This window comes from Lonchura striata, chromosome 10 (assembly GCF_050655825.1).
Source record: "Lonchura striata isolate lonStrDom1 chromosome 10, ASM5065582v1, whole genome shotgun sequence".
In the NCBI taxonomy this organism is placed as follows: Eukaryota; Metazoa; Chordata; class Aves; order Passeriformes; family Estrildidae; genus Lonchura; species Lonchura striata.
The window spans coordinates 19,876,416-19,886,896 of NC_140712.1; the positions used below are offsets into that span (position 1 = coordinate 19,876,416).

At 40.4% G+C, this 10,481-nt stretch overlaps 1 long non-coding RNA gene across 1 annotated transcript in view; it reads left to right on the top strand.

Moving 5' to 3' along the window:
* Positions 1–9,483, top strand: part of LOC110474476 (uncharacterized) — a 59,296-nt gene extending 49,813 nt beyond the window's left edge. Inside the window, exons 8-10 of the long non-coding RNA XR_002466077.3 lie at positions 1,432–1,550; positions 2,329–2,637; positions 4,085–9,483. This is a non-coding gene — a long non-coding RNA (uncharacterized LOC110474476). The remainder of the gene's footprint in view (positions 1–1,431; positions 1,551–2,328; positions 2,638–4,084) is intronic.
* The last annotated feature ends 998 nt before the right edge of the window (positions 9,484–10,481 follow it).

Consider the following 10,481-nt stretch of genomic DNA (forward strand, 5'->3'; position numbering starts at 1 on the left):
TGTCCTCATGTTTCTGATTCAGATTCCTACTTTTAGCAGTGTTTTGAGTCTGGACTCTCTTCCCAGGCAGCTCAGTCTGTGGCAGTAAACCTGTCACAGACAGGTTGTGACAGTGAGAGGAAGGATCAGCTCTACTTGGTTCCTGCACAGTTGGTTCAGCTTGCTGCAACCTCAGTGTTTTGTCTCCAGTCTTTCAGCTGAGAAACACAATTTGTGACACTCCCAACCTTACTCAGATCAGCCTCTCAGTGTCTGTTACCTTCACGGGTAGTGCCACGGTTGTCTCTCTCTCTTCTTCCTGTAAAGTCATATAAACAAAGTGATTGTTGTGAAAATATCCAACAAGCATTGAACCAGCAAAAATTATTCTCCCAGTCAATTGGAACCTTTTCTAGATGCATTACAGTGCTGGACAAGTGACTAATTAGGCAAGACTAGTACTGTCTGTTTTTCAAAGCTATGTTTTTTGTGTATGTGTTATTGAAGGGACAGATTCACAAGAGTTTCTTTAGGGAAGATGCAGGGGAATGTTATAGAGAGTAAGTTCTATGACAGAATTAGCAAATGTATTAAGTACAGTGCCAATCTGGTATAGCAGAAATTACTAAATACCCATCAGGGCCTGTCACTCGTCAAGAAGTGAAATCTTAGACCCATTTAAGTCAATGACAAATGTTCACAGAATCTGGCTGCAAGTTAATAAATGTTTGGAGCCTGTTTAACTCAAACTCTGATATTTGTCAGATTAATTATTTGACTGATCTTATTGTGTGTCAAACAATTTCTTTGTGGAGTTAGAATGCTTTGTGTTGCATTATCTATAATTCTGATTAAGAAAACATAAAGCAAGTATGGAGATATATCATTGTAAGCTTTATATCAGGTCACAGAAAGCTATTATGTACAATATTAAGTAATATAATTAAATATGGGATTGTAAAATATTCAAAATGGGCCATGGTTGAGCCTGTATTTTCTGCTTTATTTTTTTTACATTTCCTGATTTAGGAGTACTTTAATGTTCAGTCTGAACTTTCTTTTATCATATTATTTTTGTTAAGCTACATTTATATAAAAGGAAAGAAAATAACTCCACATGTACACCAATTCCTTCAGCTTACACTTGCCTTTAATACAAACCAGAGGATTTCAGGACTATATACATCAGGTGTTTTCAGCAAAGTAGCAGCAGCAAATCATAGACATTTGTCATTCCTTGGAGCTGTCTGACAGTTCTGACAATTCATTAGGCTGGGCTGAAAAGAGGTTTAGAAAGCGAAGGAAGGATCACAGGTAGTGGAGTTGCCTTTGCATGATCCAGTAATAGCTGATTTGTATCATTTTTGGTGATGGATATACTCTTCAGATTAAACTCAGCTGAATTTTCCCCATTTATTCCTTTCTTTTCTCCTTCTCTTTTTCCTTCAACAGGCGCTTCTGGGCACATTAGCCTAGATTTAGACCTCGATTTATCCCAAGGAGTAGATGCCAGGAAATTCTTTCTGGAACCTCCTGATATTTGTGGCTTTTCAGAGCTAAGGAGAAGTGAAGTGAGTTTTGCTATTCAGTTTCTACCCAGGGAGGCTTTTCTTTTCCAATGTGTTTGAGTTACAATCTTTGCTGTGGCCGTTCCATGACATGTGCCATTCTTCAAAGTCAGAGTCACTCCTGCCAGGATCTATGCAAATCAAACTTGTGCCTTTGTGCAGAGATAAGTGCCTCCATTATCCCACTCCTTCCACTTACTGATTCGCTTTTGAGACTCGTACACAAGCAATTTTTTGACTTAAAGGCAAATCCTCTGTAATAACGCTGAATCCGCAGAATAGGCCACCTGGAAAATATGCGATCTTCCATTGGAAAGCATTTTCCTTTTCCAGGTTGGTGGGCTGCTTCAAATCATGCAACCATGTAAAATGTCAGAGGCTGAGTGGGTGAGGAGATGCTGTCCAGCCAGGGAGCATCCCTGGGGTCAGGCAGATGATGGTCCTCAGCATCAGCAATATCAGGGAGCTTGCTTAGCCCTGCTGAGGATGAACAGCTTTCCATCTTCATTCTGTCTGTTTTATACCTGCCACAGAAGAAGCAGTCTGAGATTGAGCCTGACCCAGTAGCATTATATGTAGGTCTTACAAGAGCAATATTTGGTCTTGATGACCATTGGAACATGGTCCTTTAAAAAACCCTAAAATAGCCCTAAAAGGAGGGCTTTTACACCAGCTGTTTTTGGGGTTATTCTTTTAACATGTGAAGTTTTTCAGACCCTCAAAACTGTCCATAAATTCTAAGTACTTCCTAATTTATACCTTTTTTTTCTTCTTCCCTAAGGTTTAAAGTGCTGACAGCATTGCCTCACCATCCATCTCAGGCACAACCCCTTCAAGTTTCCTACCTATATCAGCCAAATAGAGTGATTCAAATCAAGGTTTTGGCTGGAAAATCCCAGAAATGCAAATTATCTCAGCTTTCTGCTTCTTCCAGTGTGTCTTTATGGGTCCAAATCAGTCTTAACCCTGCAGAAATACAGACATTTCCGTGTGATTCCACATGCAGGACTGGTCAGTATAAAGCAAATAAGTGACACTCGTGGATGTTGGATCATGTGTCATCTTGTTGGATGTGCCTCCAGATTTGCTGGTAGGTTTTTGGGGGGTTTACAGTGATTTTTGCAGTCAGTTTTGAGTGGCAGGCTGTACGTGTTGGTTTATAATTCTGGAGTTATGAGTGTGGGTTGAACTGTTGGCATTAATTATTTTCAATAGTGAGTCAGACGCTGAATTACAGGATCCTACCCATGGATATAAGAGAAAACAAAGAAACAAGTGGCCTTCCTCTCCCTCCCCTGACATAAGTCATATTTTGTCTCCTATGACCTCAACCGGCCCTTTAAATTTCATATCAAACATTAGAAAGAAAGAGGTCAAAGTAAGAGCCCCGTTGAAAAAAAACCCTCACAGCCAACCCAGATATGAACTATGGGAACTTGTCATCTTATCATCCTAATTGAAGTCATTCTGCAATGTATGACAGTCCATCATATATTCTGCCAGTCAGTGTGTCATACATGATGTGTAACAAGAGAGCTCATAAACCCAGAGGGGAAGCCCCTTCTTTTTTATTACTTTATTTGATCATTTTCATAAAAAGTCCCCTTGCTCAATACAGAGGGACGTGTTTATTAGCCCCATTAAAGCTTTGTCCATTCATTTGACACTGTGATTTACACAGCTTTACCACCAAAGAATCCCATTATTTCCAGTCTGGGGAGGTGTCTTTTTTACTGTGTGATGAAAAGTAAGTATTTAATTCCACAGGTGAAGGCAAAGAAAGGGGAGGTTGTTGTCAGAGGCTCAGAAGTAAACAAAAGGATGCTTTAGGTATAATTGACTCAGAGAAAGAAAACATTGCCAGTAAATATAGAAAAATAAATAAATAAAGATGCTCTTCCTATGGAGTGGGAATTTAACTGGGCTCAGCTGAACTTTTTTTTCCCCCCCGCTTGCCTTCATTAAAAACAGCAGAATTTGGCAAAATTTCCCTCTGTGTTCTACTCATGAATGTTTCTAGAAAATATCAGCTTTCATACGCAAATATTCTTGAAGTGAAATTGGTGGCTTCCTTTGAACACAGCTAGTGCCTCAAATCCCATCTGCTTTTCCTACAACACGCCCACTCATTATCTAGCTTATTTGGCTTTATTTTATTTTTTTTTTAAATGAACACAAATTAAGCTATTTAATCAAATATGTACATGATTACATGGCATTTTTGCATAAGAGTTATACACCCACGGAAATCATTAATCACAGATAACAACACTATGTTAAAATTAGACATTTTGTTTTCTTTTTGTGTGCGTGTGCTTTTTAACATAATATCCTGCATAGCTCTAATTTCACCTCTACTCTCATTTGAATAAATCAGGATTGTTTTACAACAAATTATTCATTTGTCTGTAGCTCTGATAATTGGTATTTATGTTTAGACTTGATCTCAGAGGAATAAAAATACAGAACTTGAAAATAAAATTGGTATGGTTCAAATCCCTCTTTTTCCTTTTTATTTTCCCCTTTTTTGCTTGCAGAGAATGTCACCATGAATGTCCATTGGCAAACTGGATAAGAAAGAGTGTCACAGTGCAGGACAACCTAGAAGATGACAGGTATTTCCAGGCATAGCAATGATGAGATCAAATTCCCCTCAACCTGCCTTGTTTGCTGATCTTTTAATCAGATTCAACTTCACTGCAGCTACAGCACAAGGTTCCCTGACAATGTATGACAGCATGTGACAGAAAAATATTTTGATTTTTTTTTTCTTTTTTGGTCATTTGATGCTATTTGAGATAAATCTGAAGCCCCAGCAGCAGCTGATAAATCTACCAAACTACTTTAGCAGAGGTTTTTACCTATTCACAATTGAACTGGAGGGTCTGGGGTGTGTGTTCGTGTGTTTGTAGTGGAATCCAAACAAGAAAGCTGGGAAATGATCTAAACCCTTTGAGGTTAACCTGCCATGAAAAAGCATCAATGACAGAAGAGGACATTATTAAAAAGGAGCAAACCTTGCTCAAAAAGAACCACTTTATGAAGCCAGAGCCCAAAGAACAACACCCAGGGCTGTTTGTGGTCCCACAGGGATGTGCATTTCACCCCCCATCTTCATCTCTCCAAATTTCCTCTGAACAGCTTCTGAGCTGAATTCTTGAGAAAGAAAAACACCAGCAAATTTTGAATGGACTTATCAGCCTTTTCCCTACAATCTGCTTCATATTCCTCTCACACCCATATTCTTGCAGTGTCTTGGGGAAATGCTTGGATCACAGATAAGAGAGAACAAGGAAAGGAATGAAGCAAGAAGCAAACAACAAAACAAAGCCAGCACCCCCCAAACTTTTTGATGAAACTCCTCTGTGAATTGTGTGTATGGTTACAGCGAAGTTAAAACTGCCTTCTTCTTCTTCACCAGTACTTAATTCCTGCTTTTAAAATCAGGCTCCCTTTGATCTTGAGGGTTGAAATGATCTGGAAATGAAACAGCCAGTGCTTTGCAGAAAATCTGGAGAGGGTCCCAGACATGGCTTTTACCTGGAAGGCTTCCAAAACAGGATGAAATTTCTCTGGTTTCAGAACAAATTGCAAGATTTTTTCTCTATGTCTAGTCCAACTGTGGAACTCTAGCCCTGATGTCTGTTGCTTCCCAAAGCACAGATGTAATAACCTCTGTGGTGAAACGAGAACGTTATTCCCCCATCTTCTCCCCTCTGCCTCCCCTCCGAAGGTTGAGGGCTGAGAGAATTTTATTAAAGTGAAGGCTTAAAGTTTTGGGCAGACTTAATTTGAGGAGGCAGTTGGTTATAACCCAGGCTAGGGCCATCCATGTGAAGGTTGGAGAGGACAGAGCACTAGGAGCATCTGTGACATCTGGATCCTGTTGAAAGCTCAGAAATATCTGCCTGGCTTCACGTGACCTGGCCCCAGAGCCAAAAGGGCTGAGAATGTGGTTAAGAGACTGCAGCAAACTCTGCCCTAGCAAATGAGTCCCACTGAGAAAGCAAGCACATCAATATTTCTTTGAGTCTGTTTCTTTTAGTGAATATATTTCCATATGTTGTATTAATATTTCTTTTATTGGGGCTTATAAGTCCATCTGGTATTTGTATTGGGAGGGCTTGAGCTGGCAGATCCCTGCACTGCTGTTACCACAGATCTGGACAGCCCTTGCAAGGGTGGGTGGTTGGATAGGGACAACATCTCCTCAGCTGCCTTTTTAATTGGATGAACTTCTCAAATCAATCAAGATAACCTGGTTACTTATGTCAATTAGCTCCCACTGTGCCAATGTTACAATGTAAGTATGGGCTGAGTATAAGGTGTAGCAGTTCACAGTAAAAAAACCTCTCAGACACTGTAACAATCCTGACCCAGGTGGTGCAAAGGAGGAAAGATACCTGGGCATCAATATTGAACAAAAAATGTGCTGAAATATCACAGTCTGCCAAGACAATAAGAATCACTTTCCTTTGCATGTATTATTAAGGAATTGGGGAATAATTATCTGCTTTAATACAAGCTTTTTCCTTCTGCATGATTAACTTCAGCGATATCAACAGAGCGCGTGATGACTCTGAAATGACAGCTCCGGGTAGCACGTTCTGGGATTAGCAAAAACAGGTTGTCACTTCACCCCAGCCAGGATCAGGCAGTCGCCGTGTGCCGAGTGCTGGGCAGCAGAGCCCCGTTCTGCACCAGACATCTGACAGCCCCAGCAGCGCCAGCCTCCTGCCAGGTGGCTCCAGGTCGGGCACGCAGGGCTCTGCTCCGCCAGGAGATTGGATTTCCTCAGGCAGCACCGCCTGATTTTGGCTGTGCAGCTCCCAGACAGAAAGAAATGCTCCTCGTGCTAAGCTGTGAGGTGCTCTGCTCTTTGCACAAAGCTGATTTTCAAATAGTGCGTACTTTTAAAATGCCTGCCTCTAATGCCAGTCCTGTGTCTGGCTGCTCGATGTGCAGAGTGACAGCGCACGCACCAGCCCCTGGAGGGGATGGAGAGAGAGGTAGGACAAACACGCCAGAGCTCTGAGCAATGGCATGAAACAACAACAACAAAAAAAAATCCTTTCATTCTTACTAAAGTTGTAAAAAGTCTGTCGTGGCTCCTGTAGAAATTAATCAATATATGGAAACCTGCATATGGGGCGCAAGGATTGCTCCATAAATTAAAATATTCTGAGTTTCTAGAGCTAACTGGGAAAAGCACTGGGGTTACTAGCAGGGCTCTGGAGTCAAGGCAGAGTCCATGGAATTGGATCCTTCACTAGAGTCCATATTTTGTCAATGTCAGGATACACAAGAACTGTGAAACAAAGCAAACTATATGTATGGAAGGAAACTAGAAATTTAGTCCCACATCATATTCCTTTTAAAAATTAATAATAATTTAAAAAAAAGATGAAATGTCCATATATTTTTTTAAGAGAAATAGGAGGTGAAAAGATTAATTCTCAAAATCTGTGAAATATACAGTGATGAGTTACTGAGGGTTGCAGTGAGGGGGGTGTTTTTGTAATTCTGTAGGCATCTCAGTCCTCTGGTGAAATGATGTATGGGGCAATCGTCTGGTAGGGGCTGATGGGATGTAAATGAAACTAATTAAGGAAATGTCAAACATAATTAATAAAACAGGTTTAAGTTGCAAAAGCACTGTCAGCTGAATGAATGGGGGAGAATGCCTCATTCCCATTGTTTTGGGGCTTGTTTGCTTATTTATATATTTCTTTATTTGTTCCTTGCTCAGCCGTTTGCCCTCCCAGCAGCTTTTTCAGTTGCACCATTCAATTAGATCTCAGAAAGCTCTTGGTAGCCTCTTGCATTTTCACCTTGCCCCTCTTGCAAGCTGGGGTCCCATAGAATAGGAGGAATATAAATTTGCCTTGTCGGCTTGCAGCCTGGGAAGAAGAAGGGAACAAAAATTAATTGCTAACTCCTCATCTTCCCCAAGTACTACAGGACGTTAACATAACCAATTTGCTTGAACTCCTCACTGGCTGCTTAATAGAGCATCTGACCAGCTGATAAGACCTGGGTGCTGCTGCCTATGATACCTTGTTATTAGCATTTTCATAATATTCAAATTTACAGCCCCATGATTCACTAGCCTCCATTCATTATTGATAAGTACAAAAAATAAATAAAAAAGGTTTATAAATAGCAAAGGGGGGTGAGCGACCTATAATTATGGCAAGCAAATTAGGGTGCATGGTAGAGTCAGTTACATTTGCCTAGGAGTAATGATGCTCAAGAACTTTTTCTCCCCAGGGACCAGAAAAATAATGGATTCCCTGGCAGCTGCAGATGGGCCAGGAAAGGCTGTCACCCAGGACGCTGTTTATATAAGTTAGGCAGAGCATATGGCTCTGTGTCCTGCCTGTAGCCACCTCCAGATATTGCAGTTTCAATGGAAAGAAATAAATACATAAATAAAAATAGCCTCTCGCTGGAAGGTGGTGGTGCAGGGATATGAGGAGGAGGAGGAGAGTGGAGGGGAGAAAAAAGCAAACAACCAAAGGGAGCCTGCTCAGAAGTTTCTGTTGAGAGCAAGCCCAGCAGCTCAGGGATCAAGTAGGGGTGATAGCCTTAAAGCCAGAGGCTGTTTAGCTGCATCACTAAAGAGAGAAAGATGAAATGTGATTTCTGCTAAAGCAAAACCTTTCCATGTTGCAGTCCAAGGCAGTCAAATACAAAAGCTTTGAGCCTGAGATGATAAAAATCATGATCCCAGTTAAAAGTAGGAGCTACTAGAAATAACCACTGGATACTTTATAATTTAAACCCTGTGGTTCTATTTCCATTAATCCAATCAAAGGCCCTTTTTTCTTTACTAATGAAACTAGACTGAAACACAAAAGGGAGGCTGACCTGTTAGCAGGTGACTGTTTCTTGTAAGTTATTCATTAAAAACACCCTAATGCTCTGGTGCTGAAGGAGGCTGTACCTACTTCTGTATAAATTAAACATAAGTGAGTTGGTTGAAAGATAAAAAAAAAAAAGAATATTTCTCATGACTCTCAATCCTTGTACAGGATGCATATAGAGGAAACAGCCCTTGCAGATATTTGCGGTGGGTTGGGGACATTGATGTGCCAGCTGCCCCCAAATTTTTCAGCTTTTTGTAGCTCCAGTTTTACTATGGGCATGAATATTACCAATATGGTGCAGTCAGCTTACTCTAGATAAGATAAGAATGAGCCTTGGTTTGGCTCTTGATAGAGCCAAAGTTGTCTCAGAAATAAAAGGGGAGGACTTTGGCAGGAAAACTGCAGTTTGAATGTTTCAGACTTTGATTTTTTTCTTTACTCAATTCAATTAAATTATTGGTGAATCTGTGTTGATTTGTATAATTCCATCCTTCTATTCTGAAGTTTGGATAATTTGCCACTGGCATTTCTTGTAAAGATACTGTATCTGAAAACACCAATTGGCCTGCAAATTTCATTTTTTCCTGTTTTATTTTCAGATTCTCCCAGCACTTCTATTATGCAGCAGTATTAGCAAGTATCCACTCTAGACTGCAGCTATGTCTGAGTTTCCAGTTCTTGAGAACTCTCCTGCATCTTCTCAAACAATGAAGAAAGGATATTTATTAGAGCAATCTTCCAATTACCCCCCTCAACAGCCTGTGCCTGGAGCCTTGTCCATTTTAATATATGCAACAAAAAGAGCAAACTGAAACTTATTCATCTTTATTCTCTGAATTGAGGCAAAGTTTATGAAGTGGACACAAGCTCAGGAAGGAATCGTACTCCAGCAGCAAACCCTCTCCCCAGAACAACCCCAGTCCTGCAGAAGCTCACACCTGGACCTGAGCTGTCCATCTTCCACACATGCATTCATCTTCCAGAAACATCCTTAGGCATCCTGTGGGCTCTGCTCTGCCTTAAAACTCACATTAGCATCATTGAGGGAAAATATAAATTTAAACTGACACAGACTTGCTTGTCTCTTCCTTTGTGTTTAAACACAGATGGTTGCTTTTGTTGTGCCGCCGCATTTCAGCCAAGGCAAGCAGCAAAGTACTAAACTGGAATATATATCTCTTCTCCTTTCCAAACATTCACAGGGGTGGGTTTCTTTTCTGGTAGTTTTTTTTTTTTTTTTGGTAGGTGAAGTATCATTCTTCAGAATATATACAATGTTTTCATGCATCTTAATCTAATCCATTAGTCCTTGTAATTTATTGTTAACTGCTTGGATGTAGAGGCCATGACAGCTTTGAGTAAAGCATTTAAGCAGGCATCTGCTTTGTATAAATTATAAGAACCTTGGTCACACAAGGTTTCAGACAGAGACAAAGGTCTCTTACCAGCATCTGCAGCCCTGGGGATAGTAATTTTTTTTAGTCTTTCTTTTTTACTGTAAGAAGCTTTGGATCTTGGAAACAGTAAAACTATCTGCAGACTTGCATTTACTTTTGTATTTGGTATTGTTAACAGCTCCAAGGCAGGAGTAACGTGATTGGCATGGGGTTTGGGAGCTGGAAAACACTTTGTTAGTCTCAAATCAGTTCCTTGGAGGCTAAAGCCCTGATTAACTATAACTGGAGTGGATTGTTTTAATCTGACTGCTATAGTAGTTTATGTCTGGTCATTTAGGCTTATTTCTGTAAATACTTCAATAAGCCTGAATCAATTACTTCAATGTGTCCCTTTGTCTCCTGCCATCGGACACGCCATGGTGTCATGACATAAGTGATCAGAACAGCAGGATCAGGGAAAAGATACCTTGTGCTACTGAGCGAGGAACTTATTTGTGAACAAGAAAGCAAAAAAAATTTCTTAATATTATCCTAATGTGTCCCAAAGCCCTCTCTCTCCTCTTTTGATTACCCTCCTGGTTTTTGCCTGACTATGAGACGTCTGAAAGGACAGCAAGATTTTGTTGGGGGTACAGAGATGACCAAAGGTCCACTGTGGAAATACTCTT